Raw genomic sequence first — 26,500 nt, forward strand, 5'->3', positions numbered from 1 at the left:
TAGCTCCTGTGGCAAGTGAGCTTCTCCCAGGCGGCTTGTGGAGAAAGTGTTCTTATATAAAAAGTAAGAGGCACACCAAACACAAGAGCCCGGCGTACGCTTAAAGATGTGACAGAGTTCACAAAGAGTGTTTCCTATGCTGCCCCTTCATGAATTTTTCGTTGCTTGTGGTGGGCTGTTTATGCGCTGATGACGAGAAACTTGATATGTGTCTCTATGCCCTTGGACCTGTGCGCTCACTGTGGTAAACCACTACGCTCACCAAGGGTAATCTAGGGTGCCGACACCTGCCAACATGATTTTCGTCACCCCCCTCACTCCAAGTGGGAGAAGTAAAAGTTACCAAAATCCCTTCCTTCACCCAGTATTCACAAACCCGATCAAGTTAATGTCATCTCTTTTTTCATGCCCCCGTATTAGAGGCCAAAAAATATATTAAATGAACTAAAGCGGTCCAAATAATGACCCACTGTAATGTGTAGCATTCAAGATATTGAGAGACTTTAGCTCGTGGCGGGTCAATCTGGTATTTCATGGAGTAGGGGCTCGTTTTGGCAAGTTGGGTGCAGTCGCATGTGCTGAGAGCGAAGAACAGCAAGCGCAAATCTTCGTTAGTATAGTGGACAGTATCTCCGCCTGTCACGTGGAAGACTGGGGTTAGATTCCCCAACGGGGAGACCTAGTTCTCTGCTGCTGTTGAACGACTCATCCAAAAGCTTTTGGTGCAGACAGAGGTCACAGAAGGAGTTCTGCTTCGAGGTCAACCGCAGCCAAAAACAATGCGTTGGCCGGGAATCGAACCTGGGTCAACTGCTTGAAAGGCAGCAATGCGGTCCCTTTTCTTCCGTGTCCCTAGCACGCATTTGTGTGCCCTCTCTCCACAGTAATAAAAAGCGCCGCTAGCCCTTTTTTTTCAATTTGGACAGCCAGCACCACTAGTGGTGCGCCGTGATCGTATAGTGGTTAGTACTCTGCGTTGTGGCCGCAGCAACTCCGGGTCACGGCAGGCTTTTTGTTCACTGAGCTCCTTTCTGCCACCTCCATTTTTCGTACGGGTGCGGTGCCAGTTAAACTATACCAACAACGCAGGCAGCAGAGGCTGGCTTTCGGGGTCAACAAGAAGGCTCGAAGTGCACGAGTCACTGATGGGGCCAAAAGAGCGGAAGCCATCTTTGTTTGATCCCGTCCAGGGTTTGTATCCCGTCATGGACGAGAGAACGCTGTCTTTCCATGCTGGCTAAAGAAATTTGAAGCCGCGAAGCTGGAAGCGCAAAGGCTGCAAACACAGACCATGACGAGGCGCTCGTCGTTCCACTGCACGCTGGCGGGTGGTCAGATTGACTCTGCTCTTGACACTATAGTGTAGCTCTGCTGTGAGCAGAGCCCCAAAAAATACAGGTCACTCGCAAAGGTTCCCCTCCACGGAAATCTTTAGTAAAAGGCGAAAGATTTATGCGCTGATGACGAGAAACTCGAGATGTGTCTCTATGCCCTTGGACCTGTGCGCTCACTGTCGTGAACCACTACGCTCACCAAGGGTAATCTAGGGTGCCGACACCTGCCAACATGATTTTCGTCACCCCCCTCACTCCAAATGGGAGAAGTAAAAGTTACGAAAGTCCCTTCCCTCACCCAGTATTCACAAACCCGATCAAGGTAATGTCATCTCTTTTTTCATGCCCCCGTATTAGAGGCCAGAAAAATATTAAATGAAATAAAGCGGTCCAAATAATGACCCACTGTAATGTGTAGCATTCAAGATATTGAGAGACTTTAGCTCGTGGCGGGTCAATCTCGTATTTCTTGGAGTAGGGGCTCGTTTTGGCAAGTTGGGTGCAGTCGCGTGTGCTGGGAGCGAAGAACAGCAAGCGCATGTACCTTCCAGCGATCAGCCGGCTGAACAATTCCTAACATTTCCTAACAAGATTTGAATACTTCCGAACGTTGTCTGAACATTTCTGAACGAAGTCCGAACTAGGTGCATACTCCTTTGTAACTACAACCGAACAGGTCCTAATGCAAATCCTAAAGCTTCGAACAAGTGGGGCAAAGCAGCCAATCAATCCCTACCGAGAGGAAAGAGCTAATCGGTCATCAATCTCGCTGCTGATTGGCTGAATGAGTTTTGTGACATTCCAGATAAGATAAGCAAGATTATCAAATTACAAATCCGTAACACTAATGTTAACCTATTTTTTCAAACATCAAATTATGATATTATTCCGATCGGTACATGCTTGCGTACCAAAGTAAGCTAACTTAAAACTGACGTGTATCAGTTATCGCTAGCTAATGCTAATTAACCCTTTGATGCATAACATGGGTCATAAGTGACCTGACTGAGTTTTTATTTTCGATATTTTTGCAAAAATGTTATTTCATCATTCAGTATTCCAAGTATTCAGTCCCTGTTATTTCAGTCATGGCTGAGTGATTCTTTTCTGAATGTATGTTAATCATTTATTATTTCAGGTAATTATTATATAACTAGTTTTTAATTTAAAGTGAGTTCAGTCCTCAGACGAGAAAGAACGACGGCGCGTAAGTGTCTACTTTAATACTATTTCGCTAGGCGGTCGTTACTTAGAGTTGCTGCTAAAAGCACTTTGTTGTTTCTGTTTAATTACTTATTCCTAAGTATTAATTTTAAGCCGCTGTTCTCTTAAGCACTCTGTAGTTTCTATTCACTTATTGGTTAATATTAAATTTGAGCTGCTTCTAAAACGCACTCTGTAGTTTCTATTTACTTATTGGTTAATATTAAATTTGAGCTGCTTCTAAAACGCACTCTGTAGTTTCTATTTACTTATTGGTTAATATTAAATTTGAGCAGCTTCTAAAACGCACTCTGTAGTTTCTATTTACTTATTGGTTAATATTAAATTTGAGCAGCTTCTAAAACGCACTCTGTAGTTTCTATTTACTTATTGGTTAATATTAAATTTGAGCAGCTTCTAAAACGCACTCTGTAGTTTCTATTTACTTATTGGTTAATATTAAATTTGAGCAGCTTCTAAAACGCACTCTGTAGTTTCTATTTACTTATTGGTTAATATTAAATTTGAGCTGCTTCTAAAACGCACTCTGTAGTTTCTATTTACTTATTGGTTAATATTAAATTTGAGCTGCTTCTAAAACGCACTCTGTAGTTTCTATTTACTTATTGGTTAATATTAAATTTGAGCTGCTTCTAAAACGCACTCTGTAGTTTCTATTTACTTATTGGTTAATATTAAATTTGAGCAGCTTCTAAAACGCACTCTGTAGTTTCTATTCACTTATTCGTTAATATTAATTTTGAGCTGCTTCTTAAAGTACTCTGTTGTTCTATTTAGTTATTCGTTTGTTTTATTTACATCTATTCACTGTTAGAAAAGGAGTGTTCTTCTGTTATTTGTCCTGCGATTGTTTTGCTTTAAATTCTAGTTTTTATTGCAATAATTAAAATTGATAACTGAGAGTACGGCCAAGGGAAGCTTTTGTTTTTGTCATATCGTTCCCTTCTGGAGCTATTACAAGTGCGAAGCTGTTGCTTTTGAGTTTCGATTGAGCCATTTTGCGTGCGGGCGAGACATTTGAACTCACAAACCCTATGCTGCTGACTTCAATTCACTTCTAGCTTCATTTGATCTACAACGTGTTATCACTACATGCACTCATAAATCTGGCAACCAACTTGATCTCATTTACATGCGAAATTGTATTTCAGACAACATTGTGGTCAAACCCCTACACATCTCTGACCACTTCTTCATTACATTTGACCTACATCTTGCTACTTGTGCACTCCCAACCCCTCTACCTGTTACTTTCAGAAGAAACCTACGCTCTCTCTCACACTCCCATCTTTCTTCTTTAGTATCCTCCTCCCTTCCCTCTCCTACTCACTTCTCATCCCTGGACACTAATGCAGCAACTGACACCTTATGCTCCACTCTTACCTCCTGTCTAGATGCTATATGCCCTCTCTCCTCCAGGCCAGCACGATCTGCTCCGACAACCCCTAGGTTATCCGATGTTCTTCGTGAGCATCGTTCCAAACTTAGGGCAGCCGAGAGAAAATGGCACAAATCTAAGGATCCATCCGACCTCAGTATGTATCGGTCTATGCTCTCATCTTTCGCTACCCAAGTACATACAGCCAAATCTTCATACTTCCACAACAGGATCAACAATTCCCCGGACGCACGCAACCTTTTCAAAACATTTAATACACTGCTTTGTCCCCCTCCACCACCTCCCACAACTTCTATAACAGCTGATGATTTTGCCACATTTTTCACAGGCAAAACTACATCGATCAATAATAAGTTCTCAGCTCCACACATACAGGAACTAAAATTGACCACAATCACGGCTGGAACCCCCCACTTCTCCTTCTGTCCTTGCTCGGAGGCAGAAGTAACCAAACTTTTCCTCTCCAGCCATCCGACGACATGTCCTTTAGATCCTATCCCCTCACACCTTCTCCAAGCAATCTCCCCTACAATCCTACCGGCGCTCACACACATCATCAACACATCTCTTCTCACAGGCACTTTTCCCACTACATTTTAGCAGGCCCGGGTAACCCCGCTGCTCAAAAAACCTACACTTAACTCTTCACTCATAGACAACTACAGACCTGTCTCCCTCCTTCCATTCATAGCAAAAACACTGGAACGGTCTGTTTTCAACCAGCTATCCTTATTCCTCTCACAGAACAATCTACTGGACTCTAACCAATCAGGGTTCAGAAGCGGCCATTCAACTGAGACTGCGCTACTGTCTGTCACTGAAGCCTTGCGGAGTCCAAATCATCGGTACTCATCTTGCTGGACCTTTTGACACTGTGAATCACCAGATCCTCCTGTCCACCCTCTCAATGCTGGGTATTACAGGGACTTCACTTCTCTGGTTCAAATCCTACCTCTCTGGTAGGTCTTTCAGAGTGGCCTGGGGAGGCGAGGTATCCAAAACTCATCAACTGGTCACTGGGGTTCCTCAGGGTTCAGTTCTTGGACCTCTCCTCTTCTCCATATACACTACATCTCTGGGCCCCATCATACAGGCACATGGCTTCTCCTACCATTGCTATGCTGATGACACACAGCTCTATCTTTCTTTCAAACCAGACGATCCATCGGTAGCTGCACGGATCTCAGGTTGCCTGGCGGATATCTCTGCATGGATGAAGGAACACCATCTACAGCTCAATCTAGCAAAGACGGAACTCCTTATCTTTCCTGCCACTCCATCGTTACAGCATGACTTCTCCATCCAGTTAGGTTCATCAACAATTACCCCATCAACTTCAGCCAGAAATCTGGGTGTTATCTTTGACAACCAACTGACTTTTAAAGACCACATAGCTAAGACCGCTCGATCTTGCAGGTTTGCATTGTACAACATCAGAAAGATCAGGCCCTTCCTAACAGAGCATGCTACACAACTCCTCGTCCAGGCCCTGGTCATTTCCAGGCTGGACTACTGCAATGCTCTTTTAGCTGGTCTTCCAGCATGTACAATCAAGCCTCTACAAATGATTCAGAATGCAGCAGCACGACTGGTCTTCAACGAGCCCAAAAAGGCCCATGTTACACCTCTCTTCATATCCCTGCACTGGCTACCGGTTACAGCGCGCATCAAATTCAAGACACTAATGCCTCCATTCACTACTACACATCTACACTCCTTCCAGAAGCCTGAGATCCTCTGGTGAAAGACGCCTCATTGTACCACCACAGAGAGGTATTAAATCACTGTCCAGAACATTCTCGTTCAATGTCCCTGCCTGGTGGAATGATCTTCCCACCCCTATCCGGAATGCAGACTCCTTAACAGCTTTCAAACGACTGCTGAAAACCCATCTTTTTCGACACTATCTGACTCAAAAAAAAAAAAAAAAAAAAAAGCCCTTCTAGCCTGTTTTTCCTCTCTTTCTTGATCTTCTCCTTCTAGCCTGCACTCTTCTAACAACGCCTGACATATGGTATTTTTGAACACTTCCTATGTTGATCTGCCTCCTTAGGATGAATCACTTGTTGTATTCCCAATTGTAAGTCGCTTTGGATAAAAGCGTCGGCTAAATGAATAAATGTAAATGTAAATGTAAATGTAATTTCCACAAATCGTTGTTCATTTTCCTTTCATACTTTATATAAATCACAGTTTTTTGTAGTTTTACATGAAAATCTATTTGAACATTTTTGCAAGTAGAAACTTATTTACTGTAGAAAATAATTAACTTGCCATATTTTTTTTACCACTTAACATGTCTTGCATGGTTTTTTTTATATTTGATGCACAGTGTTGGGGAGGTTACTTTGGAAATGTAATAGATTACAGATTACAAATTACCCTATTTAAAATGTAATAAGTAGTGTACCTTTTCAATTACTTTATAAAAGTAAAGTAACTGATTACATCTGATTACTTTTTGATTACTTTTAAGTTTCTAATGGATATTTTCAACTAAATCATTTTCAAGCATTTATATCAAGCAGGTGTGACCTTACAGTAGTTTACTGTTAGAATTTCAAAATTTTTCATCACTTGAATTAAGATTATATTAATTTAATTTTAAAGTACAGCCATCACAAAACCAGACCTTATAACAAAAAATTGTTTAATGTTGTTACAAAATCAAAATTTTGCATAGCTATGACAGGACACACTGGCAAGTAACAATGCCTTGAAAAACTTAAATCTTAAAAAAAGATTTCTCTAAATATCTAAATTATCTATTAAAAATAATAGATAATTCATAAACTTAAATGAAAACATGGCTCCTACATAATTATTTTTAGTTATATTTAAGAGAAAACTCAATTCTAGATTATAATAATGTGGTAAAAACACGTTTTTTTCTTCTGACTGATATAATATTTTTTTTTACAAATCTGCATACTATTATAATTTTTTTTACCACTATGTGTGAAGGGAAATCATTATACCATACAGGGCTAATAATTATTTCTCACTAACAGAAGAAAGAATAGATTCTAGAATAGATACTGCCAAATCCAAACAGACTCCATCATTGAAGCTGTGTCATAAAATCCATGGTATTGTTTTGGGTTTTTTTTTTAAATAAAGTTACATTTCATCTTAAACACTGCTTAGATTCAGTGACCAACTGGGGCGCTTCACTAGATAATAGCTCGATTTTGCAAAACAAAATGGGACAAACTAATTGAGAGATTTGTCCACTAGGTGGCACGTTAGGTCAACATCGATCATTACAGAGAAAAGTTTCAAGCCCTTGAGAAAAATAGATCTATATTATTCGAAAATAAACTAAACTGCAGCGGATTTTCATCCTTCAAATCATTAGTCACGTTTCATCTGAAAATCACGCAGTAGTCTAAACACTGATTTTACAAATTACACTCAAAATTAAAATGGGTTAATCTGATAAAATCGCAAGTTAGATCTGACATTACCAACCTTATTCAAGGAGAAAAAATGTGATTTTTTTGTGAAAGGGTTCATAAATACAAGTGTGTCTGGTAAAGGCAGCTAGCAGGCTAGCTAATTTGTTATGAATGTTTTTAATATTGGTCTCCAACACACAAAGGGGACGATGAACGCGCTGACAAAGAGGATTAACCTAATTGGCAGACGTGGTGCACCCCAAATTCAAACCAATCAAAAGCATCAGAATAGCACCGCTTTAATAAATGGCCTTAGCAGAAGGCATCGTGCATATCAAAAACAGGCAAAGCAACAGATTAATATTATTCAACATATCCCAGATTTTTAAAGAAAATTTTTAGATGAACCCCATTTGTAATCTTCTAACTGTAATTTAATTACACATTTTTCTAAGTAACTTTAACGACTTACTGTTACATTTATTTGTAATTAAATTACGTAACGGCGTTACATGTAACTAGTTACTCCCCAACACTGACCATCCAATTAATATTAAAATCACCAGACATCATACATTCACAGCAGTTATCAAGAGTAGAAAGAAGATTCTTCAGTTCATTATAAAACTTTGCATCATGACATGGAGGATTATAAAGCACTACTATATTAAATGTCATATTTGGAGAAAGACTAACATTTAATCCCAAGCACTCCATGTTCACCTTCAATTCAAATTGTAAACATCTAAAATGCTCCCTTATATAAATAAAAACAACACCACCCCTTCCACTGACCCTATCTCTCCTATAACAAGTATATCCTGGTACATTAATTAGGTCAAAGAACATTATGATTCAACCAAGTCTCAGATATACATAAAAAATCCAAATTGGAATCAATAAGTAAATTCTGTATCTGATCTATTTTTGGTCATATACTTCTTATATTTATATGTCCTCCCAGTATTCCTTTAAATTTATTCCCAGAGTTCCAGATGACTTTAGCATGATTCACAGTTTGATAGAGTCTTGACTTCTTCTGTTTCAATATTGCATTTAATTTATTGCATGCCTTTTAGCCCTCGTAAAACTCTGTTGGCATTTGTCCGTTATTGCAGACGGGCCATTACGGTAATGACAATTAACTGTAACTGGCATATAAGGATTAATGTGAGGCATAGAACTCACCTCAGTGTCCATGTAAGTGATCTCAGATTGATCAAACACTACAGGTCCTTTTCAAAAAAATTAGCATATTGTGATAAAGTTCATTATTTTCTTTAATGTACTGATAAACATGAGACTTTCATATATTTTATATTCATTACACACAACTGAAGTAGTTCAAGCCTTTTATTGTTTTAATATTGATGATTTTGGCATACAGCTCATGAAAACCCCCAAATTTAAAAAATTAGCATATTTCATCCGAGCAATAAAAGAAAAGTGTTTTTAATACAAAAAAAGTCAACATTCAAACAATTATGTTCAGTTATGCACTCAAAACTTGGTCGGGAATCCTTGTGCAGAAATGACTGCTTCAATGCGGCGTGGCATGGAGGCAATCAGCCTGTGTCACTGCTGAGGTGTTATGGAGGCCCAGGATGCTTCGATAGCAGCCTTAAGCTCATCCAGAGTGTTGGGTCTTGCGTCTCTCAACTTTCTCTTCACAATATCCCACAGATTCTCTATGGGGTTCAGGTCAGGAGAGTTGGCAGGCCAATTGAGCACAGTAATACCATGGTAAGTAAACCATTTACCAGTGGTTTTGGCACTGTGAGCAGGTGCTAGGTCGTGCTGAAAAATGAAATCTTCATCTCCATAAAGCTTTTCAGCAGATGGAAGCATGAAGTGCTTCAAAATCTCCTGATAGCTAGCTACATTGACCCTGCCCTTGATAAAACACAGTGGACCAACACCAGCAGCTGACATGGCACCCCAGACCATCACTGACTGTGGGTACTGGACACTGGACTTCAGGCATTTCGGCATTTTCCTCTCCCCAGTCTTCCTCCAGACTCTGGCACCTTGATTTCCAAATGACATGCAAAATTTGCTTTCATACGAAAAAACTTTGGACCACTGAGCAACAGTCCAGTGCTGCTTCTCTGTAGCCCATTTCCTGCACACGCCTGTACACGGTGGCTCTGGATGTTTCTACTCCAGACTCAGTCCACTGCTTCTGCAGGTCCCCCAAGGTCTGGAATTGGTCCTTCACCACAATCTTCCTCAGGGTCCGGTCACGTCTTCTCGTTGTGCAGCGTTTTCTGCCACACTTTTTCCTTCCCACAGACTTCCCACTGAGGTGCCTTGATACAGCACTCTGAGAACAGCCTATTCATTCAGAAATTTCTTTCTGTGTCTTACCCTCTTGCTTGAGGGTGTCAATGATGGCCTTCTGGACAGCAGTCAGGTCGGCAGTCTTACCCATGATTGCGGTTTTGAGTAATGAACCAGGCTGGGATTTTTCAAAAGCCTCAGGAATCTTTCGCAGGTGTTTAGAGTTAATTAGTTGATTCAGATGATTAGGTTAATAGCTCGTTTAGAGAACCTTTTCATGATATGCTAATTTTTTGAGATAAGAATTTTGGGTTTTCATAAGCTATATGCCAAAATCATCAATATTAAAACAATAAAAGGCTTAAACTACTTCAGTTGTGTTTAATTAATCTAAAATATGTTAAAGTCTAATGTTTATCAGTACATTACAGAAAATAATGAACTTTATCACAATATGCTAATTTTTTTTAAAGGACCTGTACTGCCACTGCCTTTACTCCTGCTAGACAGCACAGCTCTGCATTTTCCACTTTGTCCAAAATTGGTAACTTCAGCCACTGCTCAAGTTCACCTGTTGATTCATTAGCCAGCGCCGCGTCTCCATGGACAGACCAGTCCCGTCACCCCTTCTCACCACCCCAGGCGATCCCCACCGACAGCCAGGGACAGCACACACATTTCGGCTCCATCGGGACAAACGCCATCCAGCATCAGAGTCAGGGTAAATTGCGGAGATGTTATAGACAGGGTGACAGTGCTTAATAAAATGTTAAATTGCTCCAATACTTGAACAGGGAAGACACACATATTGGACGATAGAGACCCAACAGAGACAGAATGCACAGACTTTGATTTTAATTCAAGGGGTAACTGGGAACACAGGTGCACAGAATGAGGAACTGGACTAAAGAAAAGGAACAGGACCAAAAAAGGGCACAAAGAAACAGAAACAGGTCCATATTCCTGGCATATCATCCCCCTTCTGGAAGGCGCATCCTTGCTCTGATGGAACAACAGAAGGAGAAGAATGGATCCTGGGAGGAGCCTGTCTCTGTATGTCCTTGTGTCTCCTTCTCTTTCTCAGGGAACAAGGGTTGTAGTTGTAACCCGAAACAGTGATGTTAAAAATGCTAACAATGTCCTTTAATGTGTTTCAACCAAAAAACTGCACTTCCTGTGAGATCTCTTTTCAATTCATGATATACAAATGTGAAGTTCTTACATTGTAGACAGAGCAAACGCATTGTCCATATTCCTAATTATTACTTGGTCTTTTATGCATCACAGTGTCAACTAGCTATATTGTGTTGACTTTAGTGTACTATGGACAAAACATAATGCTTCAAGATGTGAAATAGAATGTTCCATTATATACATTTTGTTTGAAACTCTTTCTACACTAAGGGGATCTGTTAGGCTACTCTCTATTATGAATTTTCATGTGCCTGTCAAGGCTTCCTTTTAGACTAAAACAGTTTCCACACTGAGAGCATGAGTAAGGCTTCTCTCCAGTATGAACTCTCATGTGCTTGTTAAGGGTTCCTTTTTGATTAAAACTCTTTCCACACAGTTTGCATAAGTAAGGCTTCTCTCCTGTGTGGACTCTCATGTGTCTGTTAAGGCTTTCTTTTTGATTAAAACTCTATCCACACTGTTGGCATGTAGAAGGGTTCTCCATTGTGTGGATTTTCTGGTGGATTTTAAGGTTTCCACCTTCAGCAAAACTCTTTCCACACTGTTTGCATCTGTAAGGCTTCTCTCCAGTGTGAACTTTCATGTGTCTGTTAAGGTGTCCTTTTAGAGTGAAACTCTTTCCACACTGTTGGCAGGTGTAAGGCTTCTCTCCAGTGTGAATTCTTCCTTTTTGAGAGAAACTGTTTTCACACTGAACGCAAGAAAAATAACTCATAGTTCCTGTAGTTTTAGCTCTTTTTTGTTTAGAAGTTTTTTCAGACTCTAAAGAACAAAAAGATTTTTCTCCAGATACAAAATCATGAAGATTCTCAAACTGAACTTTCTCTTCAGTTTCATTTAGATCTTCTCTCTCCTCTTTCAGCGCTGTTAGGTCTAAAGTGGAAAAACAAAGAAATAAAAGTTAACCCCAGTTTAATGGCACAAAACATTTAATATCAAAACATGTAGATATTCAATTCAATTCAATTCAAGTTTATTTGTATAGCGCTTTTTACAAAACAAATTGTTGCAGAGCAGCTGTACAAAAGTTTTAGGCAACTACAATATATTTAGTAGCTTATTAGTGGTGAATACTGTATGTTGAGTCGATGTACATATGATATAAATATTAAATCAGTAACTGTGTAATCAAACAGATGATGAACACTAATTGCAATGGTTATGTGCTGTAATCAACTTGTAGGAAAATTATGTAGTGCTGTATGTTGTTTCAAGGCTGGCATTATCTGCGGTCCTCTGAGGGGTTGGCATCATCTCTTCTTCTGAATCCGGGCTGAATCTTGTGTAAATCCTAGTTAACACGGGATAGAAATCCCGTGGCAGAGACAGAGAAACAAAGAAATAATTAGCGTAGCTGCTGTTCCAACTTCCGACCAAACAAAAATGATGGTTTAGCCCAAGTTGAAGAATATTAATGTGCATTTGATCAGATGTAACTGAAATTACAACGTTATGAGATACATTATGTAAATGCTTGGCTAAAGAGATGAGTCTTTAATCTAGATTTAAACATAGAAAGTGTGTCTGAACCCCGAACTTTATCAGGAAGGCTATTCCAGAGTTTGGGAGCCAAATGAGAAAAGGCTCTCCCTCCTTTAGTGGACTTTGCTATCCTAGGTACTACCAAAAGTCCAGAGTTTTGCGACCTTAGGGAGCGTGAGGGATTGTAGCGTAGTAGGAGACTAGTTAGGTATGCAGGAGCTAAACCATTAAGGGCCTTATAGGTAAGAAGTAAGATTTTGTAAGTGATACGGAACCTAATAGGTAGCCAGTGCAGAGACCATAAAATTGGGTTAATATGATCATATTTTCTTGACCTGGTAAGGACTCTAGCAGCTGCATTTTGGACTACCTGTAGCTTATTTATTGAAGAAGCAGGACAACCACCTAGTAGTGCATTACAGTAGTCCAGTCTAGACGTCATGAATGCATGAACTAACTTTTCTGCATCAGAAACAGGTAACATGTTCCGTAGCTTAGCAATGTTTCTAAGATGGAAGAATGCTGTTTTTGTAACATAGGAAATATGATTTTCAAAAGACAGGTTGCTGTCTAATATAACACCCAGATTTTTGACTGTAGAGGAAATAACAGTACATCCATCTAGTTGCAGGTTGCAGTTTAAGAGATTTTGTGTACTGTTTTTTGGTCCAATAAGTAATATCTCAGTCTTATCTGAATTCAACAGTAGAAAATTATTGGTCATCCAGTCTTTCACATTTTTAACACACACTGTTAACTTTGCTAAGTTAGAGGTTTCATCTGGTCTTGTTGAAATATATAGTTGAGTATCATCAGCATAACAATGGAAACTAATCCCATATTTCCTAATAATATTACCGAGGGGTAACATGTAAATTGAAAATAGTAGTGTCACGTTCGAGTAAGGGAGGTCTGGGTCCAAATGCAGGTGAAGAATTGATTTTAATATAATTAAACACAAATAAACAAACAAAAGGCCAACACGGCACAATCAAACATTAACTCAAACATAAACTGAACAAAACAAGAAACACGTTCAAGAGCCAAGATCAAGAATACAAACAGAAACCCTACAGAAGACAATGCAGCCAGAATGAGTAGTGGGAAATGAGTGTTCTTATAGACCAGATGTGATTGTGAACAGGTGTGCGTGTAATCAGTGATAACGACTAGACAGGAGTGTACAATTAGGGATGTGTGTGCAGGGAAGGGAAAACAGTGACCTCAGGTGGCTGAGGGGAGCCCCACAGCCCAGATAATGACACTACCCCCTCCCCACGGAACGGCTCCCAGACGTTCCACAAGTCTGGAGGGTGGAGGAACGGGGGAAGGCAAATCAGGGGGAGGGACGGCGGGCCAGGCCCGTGCAGCGCAGTCAGGAACAGAAAGCCCGGTTGCCGCAGTGTCAGGAACAGAGATTGCGGTTTCCGGCGCGTCAGGCACGGAGATAGCGTTCACTGCCGCGTCCGGAGCAGAGAGAGCGGTCACCGCTGCGTCCGGAGCAGATAGAGCGGTCACCGCCGCGTCCGGAATAGAGAGAGCGGTCAACGCCGCGTCCGGAGCAGAGAGAGCGGTCACCGCCACGTCCGGAGCAGAGAGAGCGGTCACCGCCGCGTCCGGAACAGAGAGAGCGGTCACCGCCGCGTCCGGAACAGAGAGAGCGGTCACCGCCGCGTCAGGAGCAGAGAGAGCGGTCAACGCCGCGTCAGGAGCAGAGAGAGCGGTCAACGCCGCGTCCGGAGCAGAGAGAGCGGTCAACGGCGCGTCCGGAGCAGAGAGAGCGGTCACCGCCGCGTCCGGAGCAGAGAGAGCGGTCACCGCCGCGTCCGGAACAGAGAGTGCGGTCACCACAGCGTCAGGAGCAGAGAGAGCGGTCACCGTCGCGTCTGGAGCAGAGAGTGCGGTCACCGCCGTGTCCGAAACAGAGAAAGTGGTCGCCGCCGCGTCAGGGACGGAGATAGCGGTCGCCGCCGCGTCAGGGACGGAGATAGCGGTTGCCGCCGCGTCCGGAACAGAGAGAGCGGCCAACGCCGCGTCAGGAGCAGAGAGAGCGGTCGCCGCCGCGTCAGGGACGGAGATAGCGGTCGCCGCCGCGTTAGGCACGGAGATAGTGGACGCCGCCGCGTTAGGCACGGAGATAGCGGACGCCGCCGTCTTCCCGCGGAAGAGCCACTCCGCCCCCACCTCCAAGCGGGAACGCAGTCGCGTCGTCTCGGCCCTGCAAGCTTCCATCTCGGTCAGGTAAAAGTACAGACTCTCAAAACGAGCAGCCGACGCCTCCTCAAAAGAAATATTCCTCCCCGCTGGACCCATTTGTGCTGGCTGCATTCTGTCACGGGTGAGTAAGGGAGGTCTGGGTCCAAATGCAGGTGAAGAAATGATTTTAATATAATAAAACACAAATAAACAAACAAGCGGTACTTCTGCAACAGGTAACAACTCTTTTAGTAATTTAGTGGGTACAGGATCTAATAGGCATGTTGTTGGTTTAGATGTGGTGATAAATTTATTTAAATCTTTCTTTTCTATAGTTGTAAAGCACTGAAGTTTTTCTTTGGGTGTAATGACTAATGTTGAAGTATCAGTTGCTGTATTATCTATATTAGTTATTGTGTTTCTAATGTTGTCTATTTTATCAGTAAAGAAATTCATAAAGACGTTACTATTAAACTGTGCAGGAATATTCAGGTCAGGAGGTGTTTGGTTATTTGTTAATCTAACCACTGTGCTAAATAAAAACCTTGGATTGTTTTGGTTTTTTTCTATGAGTTGGTGGATATACTCGGCTTTAGCAGGTTTTAAAGCCCGTCTATAGCTGGACATACTGTTTTTCCATGCAATTTTAAAAACTTCTAAGTTAGTTTTTCTCCATTTACGCTCAAGATTACGAGTTTCTTTTTTGAGAGAATGGGTATTACTGTTGTACCACGGCGCAGTACGTTTTTCTCTAACCTTTTTTAGCTTGATTGGGGCAACAGCTTCTAATGTGTTAGAGAAGATAGTGCCTATGTTACTAATCATTTTGTCTAGTTCATGTTTATTTATGGGTGCACAGAGCAGTTGAGATAAATCAGGCAGGTTATTTTTGAATCTATCTTTGGTAGCAAGAACAATAGTTCTGCCCAGACGATAACGCGGAGCCATATAGTTAACATCAGTGATACGCAGCATGCACGATACGAGGAAATGATCAGTAACATCGTCGCTTTGAGGTACGATATCTATATCAGTAAGATCAAGTCTGTGCGATATAATTAGATCTAGTGTATGATTAAAACGATGAGTCGGCCCAGTGACGTTTTGTTTGACTCCAAAAGAGTTTAACAGGTCAGTAAACGCAAGTCCTAACGCATCATTTGTATTATCAACATGAATGTTAAAATCTCCAACAACTAATGCTTTATCAAAATTAACCAATAGGTCAGAAAGGAAATCTGCAAATTCTTTTAGGAAATCTGTATATGGCCCTGGAGGTCTATACACAGTAGCCAGAGCAAGAGATAGGAGAGGTTTATTTTGCATATCCGACAGAGTAACATTAAGTAGGAGTACTTCAAATGATTTAAACCTGTACCCTGTTTTCTGAGTAACATTGAAAATATCACTATAAATTCTTGCTACACCACCTACACGACCAATCTGACGGGGTTCATGCTTATAACAGTAGTTTGGTGGAGTAGACTCATTATAATATAATCGTTTGGTTTTAGCCAAGTTTCAGTCAAGCAGAGTACATCAAAACTGTTATCTGTGGTTATTTCATTTACAATAAGTGCTTTGGGTGCGAGTGATCTAACGTTTAGGAGCCCAAGCTTTAAAAATTGATTTTGTTCATTTATTGTGAATTTTTTTGGTCTAATCAAGATTAGATTTGTTCTAGATCCTGCATTAAATTTTTGTTTTGACCTCACTATTCGAGGAACAGACACAGTCTTTATAGGTTGGACTAGGGCTGGGCGATATGGCTGAAAACTATATCACGATATCAGTGTTTCATATCGGTTGATATCGATAATTATTGATATTTTTATGACCCATTTAAAATAAGGACCAGGAGAAAAATATATTACACTCAAGCATTTTTATTTTAAACTTAACCTGCCTCTGATCATAATCCCCTCAGTTATTAAGACAGAAATGTCAACAACCATGGAAAACTCAAATAATTAAAATGTAAACATAAGTCTAAAGTCACAATATACACTTAATTATCTCTTAATCCTCAATTCAAACCCCATTCATTGTCGATAAAGTGAATGGTTTAGGTAATGTGTGGCCCAGAAGTACGGCTTGACCACAGGTCAGAGGTTGTTGCAAAGTACTTGGCTGATAATATTTATTTCTGCACAGATTGCTGGTTGCCAGTAGCCAACATTACTTCTTTCCCGGTACTTTAGCCTATACTTTGTGTAATAATAAAAATATTTATTTAAGTGAAAAAATAAGTCCAAAACTTTCAACATTTTGAACAATAGGGCCTAACAATCTTTTTTTTTTTTTTTCAGAAATTCTTGTTTTAATTTTTCTGATAATCAAATGAAAGCAAAATCACAGATTTATTTTTAAAAATAAAAATAAACAGAGCTTTACTGTTAAAATTAATACATAGAAGAAAAATTATATTCAGTTAAAAAAAGGTTTAATAATAATAGTATTTTTTCAACAATTAAGTGGTGACTCTTTATTTTATTTTTTATTATATATATTGTTTTATGTAAATTATTTTAATGTGAACATATAAACACCTACATTATACTGTACAGTAATACAAGACTAATATGGTTCTGTCACATTTTAAACCGTACTTTTATTTTGACAGGTTGCCTTGAAGTATGAATGATGCTAGTTTCACTAATGAAACGGTAAAATTGACAAAAAGTGACACTCACAGCAGCTTTGGAGCTTTTTGTCTGTTCATGTGAGATGCAAAGGCCAAAAATTAGCGGGAGCGTCACGTGTGCAGTATGCGTGTAGTGAAAATAAAACGCGTCTCCTCCATTCATACATATAGAGCATAGAGATATAGAGGCAAACGGGAACATGCAGGATTCATATTGAAACGGTCTTTTTGCATTTCAGTTTTCACAGACACTAGTCCATATCGCGATCAGAATTAATTAACAGACCAACTTTTGATTTATTGGTCCAAAAATAGACGAATTCCGCGGCATTCCGCCCTATAGTAAAGTCCGTTTTTATGAATGGAGTCCGCGATCCCGTCTGTGAGGAGACATTGTAAACGCGCGATCATGTAGAGACAGAAATCAAATGCCGTCGTGTAAATAAGATAAATAACTTAAGGCTATTTAGTTTGTTTAATACAACAACATGGACCCGTTCTGTAGGAAAGATAACCTTAACTTCTATTGTGGTCTGGCGCTATGAACTGAACGCTAAAGGGGGGCTGGGCGGGCCGACGAAGAATACAAAATATCGAACGTTTTATCGAACACATTTTATATTGATATCGATCTCTTGTCTATCGCGATATATATCGTTATCGTTTTATCGCCCAGCCATAGGTTGGACAGCACCTATACTATCGTTTAAATGTGCATAAAAAAAGCCATCAACGCAACTATTTGAAGAATTGCTTACTAGTCAAATGGAGCGCAGCGTCCTGGAGATGTTGTCCGACAGGAGTTCTGCTCCGACTCTGCTGGGGTGCAGGCCATCAGCGCGGTAAAGCCTAGGGTGCTCCCAGAAAAGATTCCAATTATTAACAAAGAGCAGTTTCTGTTCTTACACCATGACAACAGCCAAAAAGTCTACTGAACCTTTCGTGTCCACGTCGATACGTGGGAAGCGGTCCTGACACGATGATTCTCGTCGCGGGCGCTGTGATGCGTACCGTCTCGATCAGGCTCGCGAAATCCCTCTTCAGGACCTCCGTCTGCCGCACTTTGACGTCGTTCACCCCAGCGTGCAGGACGCTTGCACCGACGCTCACATCGTCCTTCAGGATGGCAGGTATCTGTGAAGAGACATCAAGAATGCGAGCATCTGGGAGACAACGAGTGTGCACTTTACCGTTAGCTAAGTTAGCACGAACGTACCGGACGATGGAGTCTCCAACGATCACATCGTCGCGTTCCGTCTCGCGGAGGGGAGCGAAGCGGTTCCGGGTGGAGATCTCGAAGACCGGAGGCTGCGGAGGGGGAGAGGTCCTGGCTCGGGGTCTGGCTCGCACTTTCCTCTGCTGCTGCACCCAGGGTCTGTGGTGTCCCGACGCCGGAGTGAACGACATCTGGGAGGATCGCGTCCTGGGTGCGGCGGATCTGGGCAGAGAATCACACGGAGTAGAGGTTATGGGAGTGTTAGGATCGAGCTGTACACTTACCCGGAAAGATTCGAGTAAATCCTTTCGGATTCGCAGCTCAATCTGTCTCGCCTTAAGCTCCTGGATCTGCTTCTCCACTGCCTCCAGCTCCATCAGAACCGAGTGCAGCTCGAACGTGTCTTCACCTGCACTCAAAGGTAGACACAAATTCGCCATTAAAGCAAGTAACAGTGAGTAAGCAGTTAAAGTGTTTGTGATTAGAGAATAAACAAATGTATGCAAGATTAGCCGCGACCACACTGGCAAAGCTAAACGGTTATAAGCTAGCTTAGTAGCAGACTCGGGAAAATAAAAATAAAAACCAGTGATAACAAGGCGTTCCAATTGTTTTTGTTGTACCACACGACGGGTATATTCACATGTTATGAAAAACAAAAATGATGGTGTATAGAATTGTTTTTAGGTTTAAAAATAGAAAATTGTAATTTGACTCGACGGAGCTTCAACTCAAGGTGCGCGCTAGGACAAACAGGAAGTGACGATCCTGTTTTGAAAATAACCATTACATTTTCTAAAAGATACAACTCAAAAAGGAGTGTGTGTGAGGGGAATAGACATTGATGATTGTGATTAAAATAAGAAACTTTAGGAATCTAAAGCGAATGGTGTGAAATAAATCTAATACAAAATATTCTATAGTTGAAATTTAAGCAAGAACATTATATTTATGATTGTCTAAAAGTATTGTAAAGGTTATTTTTATAAACATGAAGATCATCTTTAAAAAAGTGAGCTATGTGTTCAATAAACTTAAATGTTGAATACATGTTTAAGATGTATGATTTGTTTTGCTATAGTGACATATTTGTTACTTTGATGCCTTGTATAATTATATATGTATTACCATCTTTTTTAACCCTCTGGGGTCTGAGGGGCTTTGGTAACTCTACTGATGTTTTGTCCTACCCTGACATTTGTGTGTTTCCAGCACCTTAAAAAATATTTATGTTTATGATTATACTTTATTCAGCACAAATTGCGCTACAATTATACGCACGCAAGCGTGATCTTACATGTTTGTGTTTTGAGAAAGCAAACATTTTTGTGAGAATAATTTTCATGTTTTTATTTTGTCTTTTGCTTGAATCACTTTTTTACGGAGCCCCTTACGTCACCTGTAGAAGAAAAATAATTAATCCGTGGGGACGGTTTTGCAATTCGTTCCCTCAGTTTATAAACCGTACTCACGAATTCTTAAACTGTTCCCTCGGTTTAACAATTCGTGCCCACGGATTAACAAACCGTGCCCACGAATTTCCAATCCGTGCGCTCAGATTTTGTAAACCGTACCCTCGAATTTTGAATCCGTACCCACAAATTCATAATCCGTGTGCACGCTTTCGCAATCCGTTCCCACAGTTTGTAAACTGCTCTCACGGATTTGTGGCCCCGCCCCCAAATTCAACCAGGACACCTGTTTAAGTGCTGGATGCATTGTTTTGCATTTATTAAACTTTATTTCTCAGTAGGCTATATGAGAATATGCAACACTGACAAAACAGAGTTTTTAGCTTTATTTTATATTAATCACCAATAGATTAGCTGCCAAAACACCATGTGTTTTATCCTATTGGTTATTAATGTAAAATAAACGCTTAAAAGAAGCCTGTTTTGTAAGTGCGGTCATGGTACCAACATAAAATAATAAGTGAAGAGCGCTGTTCAAACGGCTTTGTTTTATATAATATTTTTCAAAATATAAAATTACCTGAATTAAAAAAAAAAACGAGTTTTGGAGAGGAGAAGGTAAAAAGCAATACAAAACAAATAATGTACAGGTGATGTTACCATTCCTTTGCTCTCAAACTAAATGCAATGTAATAATAGGCCTTATTAAATAATAACATTAATAGTGCAGCATGCATCTAACTCTGGGTGAAAAGCTTATCATAATCACAAATCCGTGAGAGCAGTTAACAAACTGGGAAGGGATTGCGAAAGCGTGCGCACGGATTATGATTTTGTGGGTACGGATTCAAAATCCGAGCGTACGGTTTACAAAATCTGAGCGCACGGATTGGAAATTCGTAGGCACGGTTTGTTAATCCGTGGGCATGAATTGTTAAACCGAGGGAACAGTTTAAGAATTTGTGAGTACGGTTTATAAAGCCCTGGTTTCCACTTTGAGCGAAACTCTTTCCACATTGAGAGCATGTGTAAGGCTTCTCTCCAGTGTGAATTATCATGCAAACTTATTGGGCTTCGAAGGAAAACAAACAATGACTTTGAAATGACAATGGAAAATGAGATGGACTGTGAAGTGATGTTGGATGGAATTGTGATAAATGGTCAGAAATGTGAAATCAGAAAATTGTGTGCAATGGAAAGAATGGTCTCCTTTTTAAATTTGCCCAGTTACATAGAGGATGAGGAAATCATTCAAAAATTGAACAGTTGGGGTGTAACTCCCTTTCTTCCTGTGAGAAGGAGATATCACCCAGGAACAATAGTGGCAGATGGAACACGCTTTTTGAGAGTAAAGTTCCCAAAGGAGGTGGCATCTTTACCATACACAACAAAATTTATGACTGAGGAAGGAGTTAAGTATTTCAGAGTAATCCACGATAATCCACGGAAAACATGCAGGATCTGCACAAGTACTGAGCATGAGCTAAAGGACTGCCCTCAATTTCTCTGCAGGAATTGCCTGGAGCAGGGGCATTATGCGCGGGACTGTACAGCTCCACGGTGCCAAGGCTGCAACAGGGCAATGATAAGGTGCAGATGTGAGACGGACGATGAGGAAAATAAAGAAATGGATATGGAGATACAGGAAGAGATGGGAGGCACTCAAACTGAAACATCAAATCAAATATTAGAACAGACTGAAGGAGGAGATGACAAACAAACTCATGTAGAAGAGGAGGAGTATAACCTAGAGGAGAATGCAGTAAGGATTGGGACTAAAGCATGTGAAATGGAGATGGACAAGGAGCCTGAAGAGAACAACAAGGTGGACTACCAAAAGACACATGGAAAAGAGAGAACTGAGGACAATGAAACAAAAGTGCAGTATGAGGTAAGAGAAACAGGAAATGGGGAGAAGAGCATTGAAACAGAAGTCAAGATAAAGGAAAGACTGAACAAAGGTTTAAAAACAAGAGTAAAAAGTGTTATAGACATTGAAAAGGTACTTAAGAAACAGAAAATAAGAAGAGAAGAGCGTAATGAAATGATGGAAAAGAGAAGAGCTGAAATGAGTGGTTCCACATTTGTAGCGTCGGGAGAAACTGAATTAGATTGATGAGTAGTTGTTTGTACACTCAACTCTTTCTTTTAATGAGTTCTTTATGGATTGCATCTCTGAATGCAAGAGGACTATCGAAACCTGAGAAATTTCAGAGATTGGTGTATTTGACTAACTTTCTGGAATCAAGAGGTTGTGGAAGGTATGAAAAAGATCTGGGACGGAGAAATTTACTTTAACAATGATCAGAGTAAAAAAAGGGGAGTTGCAATACTAATTAGAAGGGGTGTGAGTAAAGAAATAAATGAAATATATTCTGGGAGAATAATGGCAGTAAAATTTATAAAGATGGATAAAGAAATAATAATATGTAACATACATGCACCAAACGAAGAGAGACGAAAGATAATTTTTTATAGGAATTTGAATGTATTAATTGAAGGATGGCAAAATGTTTTTTTGTTGGGTGATTTTAATACTGTATTAGAAAGAGTAGATGTTAGTGATTGTATGGTGTTTAGGAGGGATGGAGGAAGAAATGAATTATTTGAACTGATTAAAAAATATAACTTAATAGATGTTTGGAGAAAAAGAAATAGCGCTAAAAGGGAATTTTCAAGACAACAAATAGTAAACAAAGTTTTAAAGCAAAGCAGAATTGATTTGTTGTTGAGCGGTAAAGAGATAGAAAACTACGTTATGAAAATTTATTATAAGCCATACAGTGAAAGTGATCATGATTTTTTGCATGTAAGAATTGACTTAAGTAATGTGGAGACGGGTCCTGGAGTTTGGCTATTAAATACAGAACTTTTGAAAAATGAAATTTATAGAACAGATATAGAGAATTTAATAGTTAATAGTTTAGATAATGCCTTATATGATGATGATAAATGTTTTTGGTGGGATAATCTTAAAATAAAAATTAAGAATCTTTCAATAGAATATTCCAAGAAAATACAAAATTTAAAAAGAAGAAAGGAAAAACAAGTGAATAATGAATGGTATGAAGAAATGAGAAAAGCAGCTGATGGTAAATGTGATGTAGAGAAAATTATATTTTTAGAAGGGAAAATCAAAGAAATAGAGGAAGAAAAATGCAGGGGTGCCATTATAAGAAGCAGAGCTAAGAATATGGTTGAAGGAGAGAGAAGTACAAAATATTTCTTTGAACTGGAAAGGACAAGACAACAAGCTGAAATAATCAACAGGATAGAGAAAGAAGAAGGGACTGTTACAGAAAAAGAGGGGATTTTAAAAGAGGTGAAAACTTATTATTCTAATTTATTTCAGAAAGAAGGTGTGATTTTAGAAGATGAAGAATTTTATTGAATCATATAACTGCACAAGTTAAAGCTGATGACAAAAATATGTGTGATCAACATATTAATGAAGAAGAAATAGAAGAAGCAATTAATCAGATGAATAGTGGGAAAAGTCCTGGAATTGATGGATTACCTGCTGAGTTTTATAAGGTTTTTAAGAATATGTTAACCCCTGTGCTAAATGATGTTTTTATGGAAATTTTTTAAAAAGGGCAGCTTAGTAACAGCATGAAAAAAGGATTGGTGAAGATACTTTATAAAAATAAGGGTAACAGAGGTGAACTGAAAAATTACAGACCATTGAGCATGTTGAATACAGACTATAAAATTTTAGCAAAAACATTAGCAAATAGACTAAAGAAGGTAGTGCCCGAATATTATTAAAACTAATCAAGCATATGGAGTTTTAAATAGAGACATATCTGATACAACTAGTAATATTAGAGACATAATTTGGTACATGAAGGAAAAAGGTGAAAGTGGATACTTAATCAGTGTGGATTTGGAGAAAGCTTTCGATAGAATTGAACATGAGTATTTATTTAATATTTTAAAAAAGTTTGGTTTTGGGGAAAATTTTTTGAAATGGATAAAATGTCTTTACACAGGAATTTTAAGTTGTATCAAAGTAAATGGATTTTTAACTGATTTTATCAACGTAACAAGATCTATTAGACAGGGATGCCCACTGTCCGCTTTACTATACACACTAGATGCTGAACCGTTAGGTTTAGTAATAAGTAAGATGGAGGACATAAGGGGTATTTTGATTGAAAATAGTGAAATGGAACAAAAGATATTTCAGTATGCCGATGACACTACAATGATTTTAAAGGATTTTAGTAGTGTGCAAAAAGCAATGGGAGTTTTTGAAAGGTACTGTAGAGGGACTGGAGCAAAGGTTAATAAAGATAAAACTGTATATATGAGGTTAGGGCAAGTTGATGAATTGCCAGAGGAAATACAATTCAAGCAGCAGTACAATAATGTAAAGATTTTGGGAATAAGAATTGGAGTTGATGAAATAAGAATAAGGGATTTAATTTGGGAGGAGGTTTTAGGAAGTATGGGAAAAAGAATAAATTTCTGGAAACAAAGAGATTTGTTTTTAAAAGGAAAGGTTTTAGTTTTAAATTCTCTTTTTTTATCCAAGATGTGGTATGTATTAAGTGTAGTAAGTATGCCACAGTGGGTAAATAAGAGAATAAAGGCTTCTGTATTGAATTTTTTGTGGAATGGAAAACCATCTAGAATTGCATACAAAACTATAATTGGAAAGGTGGAGGAGGGTGGTCTAGGTCTTATAGACCCTTTCATAAGAATGAAAATTATGAGAGTTAAAACAATGAAAAAGTTTTTAGGCAATAATAGTTTTACATGGAAAAGAATAATGACTTTTTTTATTAATGAATGTGGACAGATGGGTAATGATTTGTTATGGATGAAATTAAAGGAAAACATGATAAGAAAAATGCCTGAATTTTACAAAGAAGTTTTAAAAGCATGGACAGATTTTAATGAACATATTAAGGTAGAACCAAAGGGTAGAAAACAAATTTTACATCAACCTCTGTTTTTAAATCAGAATATAAACATGAATGGAAATACCATGTTTTATAAGGACTGGTATAAAGCGGGAATTAGGCAAATCAAAGACATTTTATATGAAGTTAAACCAGGGTTTTTACCTCTACAAGCTATAATCGACACATTAGAAGAGCACGAAGATATAAAGAGTATTAAAACCATTGAAAACTTATATAAAAGTTTAAAAGAGGCTATACCAGTTAACTGGATAAAGGGTATTAATATATATGAAAATGGAAATAAAAGTGACAAACCTGAAGTGTCTTGTATAAAAGGAGATACAAATGTCCCTTTAAATAGTTGTGTTTTAAGAACTTTTTATTCTTTTTTTCAAAATGATGTTTTTGAGGAACCTAAAGCTAATTCATATTGGAAAAGACTCTTTCCTCATTTAGATGTGAAAGATATATGGGCAACAGTAAGAATGACTTTTAAAAGTCCCATGTTAGAAAACTTTGACTTTTTATTAAGGCATAATTGTATTTTAAATGAGATGAGATTGTGTAAAATTGGTGTAGTACAAGATGCCATATGTAAAGTATGTCAGAATTAAGATGAAGGACTGCTACATTTGTTTTTTAGATGCAAAAAATTAGGTTGTTTTATGAGAAAAATTAAGAATATCATTGAAGAATTTGTTTGTGATGTAAATGTTATTCAAGATAAATGGGAAACAAGCAAAAAACAGATATGCACTTAACTTATGGCTTGCAATAGCTAGACATACAATTTGGAACAGGAGGAATATCATGAAACAAAAGATAAGAGAAATTTCTGTTTGCAATTTATATAAACAGAAGTTGACAAATGTGATTAAAATCTTAAGAGAGTATTGCCATATAATTAGAAAACCTGATATGTTTGTTAAATGTATTGTAAATAACAATCCTTTTATTAAGAAAACATGGACAGAGTATGAAGTGATACTACCAGAATGTATGTAAAGTATTTAGGAAACAATACACTTGGAATGTCACTCTTATGCTTTTGAAATGTGTTTCATGACATTACAATTACATGTGTATTGTGAATTTTTATAAATGTTTTAATAAAAAAAAAAAAAAAAAAGAGCGCCCGATCTCGTCTGATCTCGGAAGCTAAGGAGCGTCGGGCCTGGTTAGTACTTGGATGGGAGACCGCCTGGGGATATCAGGTGCTGTAAGCTTTTGCCTTTTCTTCACTATTTATATAATATGCTGGCTTTTAGAAAGACCTGTTTTATCGCTCTATTTATTACAATCATTTAAATGTATTATAGAGTTTTAAGTGTTTTACATGTTTTTTAGGCCATTTTATTACTCTTAACATTTTAAGTGTATGTGTCTTTAATAAATGGATGGTTGGCCTGTCATGTGACTAGACACATGACAAGAAGCAGGAAGTACAACTGTATAAGAGAGCAGCATGACAAACAAAGGACAGTCACCAAACTGTTGGATTGAGGAGTTGCTAATTTTAGAGCTCAACTTTCCATTCACCACCTGCAAACTTTGGATTACACTTTCTGTGGATTGCATATACACTGGTGGACACTCACATTGGACTTATCAACACACTGGGATTCTTGGACTGTTTTTAGGGTATGGACAAATGAACTGTATTCTTTTAACAGAGTTTACCTGTTTTTAGGGTATGGACAAATGAACTGTATTCTTTTAACAGAGTTGACCTAGTTTTATCGTGTTGTTTTAAAGTCTTTTATGTGAACCTTGTAAATACACCAAATCTATTTAAACCAATTTTCTTTTAT

General features: G+C 38.9%; 1 non-coding gene across 1 annotated transcript; it reads right to left on the minus strand.

Moving 5' to 3' along the window:
- Positions 1-1,365: 1,365 nt before the first annotated feature.
- On the minus strand, positions 1,366-1,479 carry LOC141327239 (U5 spliceosomal RNA). Its single transcript, XR_012354546.1, has one exon. It is a non-coding gene; the product is annotated as a U5 spliceosomal RNA (small nuclear RNA).
- Between the last annotated feature and the right edge of the window lie 25,021 nt (positions 1,480-26,500).

This window comes from Garra rufa, chromosome 2 (genome assembly GCF_049309525.1).
Source record: "Garra rufa chromosome 2, GarRuf1.0, whole genome shotgun sequence".
Taxonomy (NCBI): Eukaryota; Metazoa; Chordata; class Actinopteri; order Cypriniformes; family Cyprinidae; genus Garra; species Garra rufa.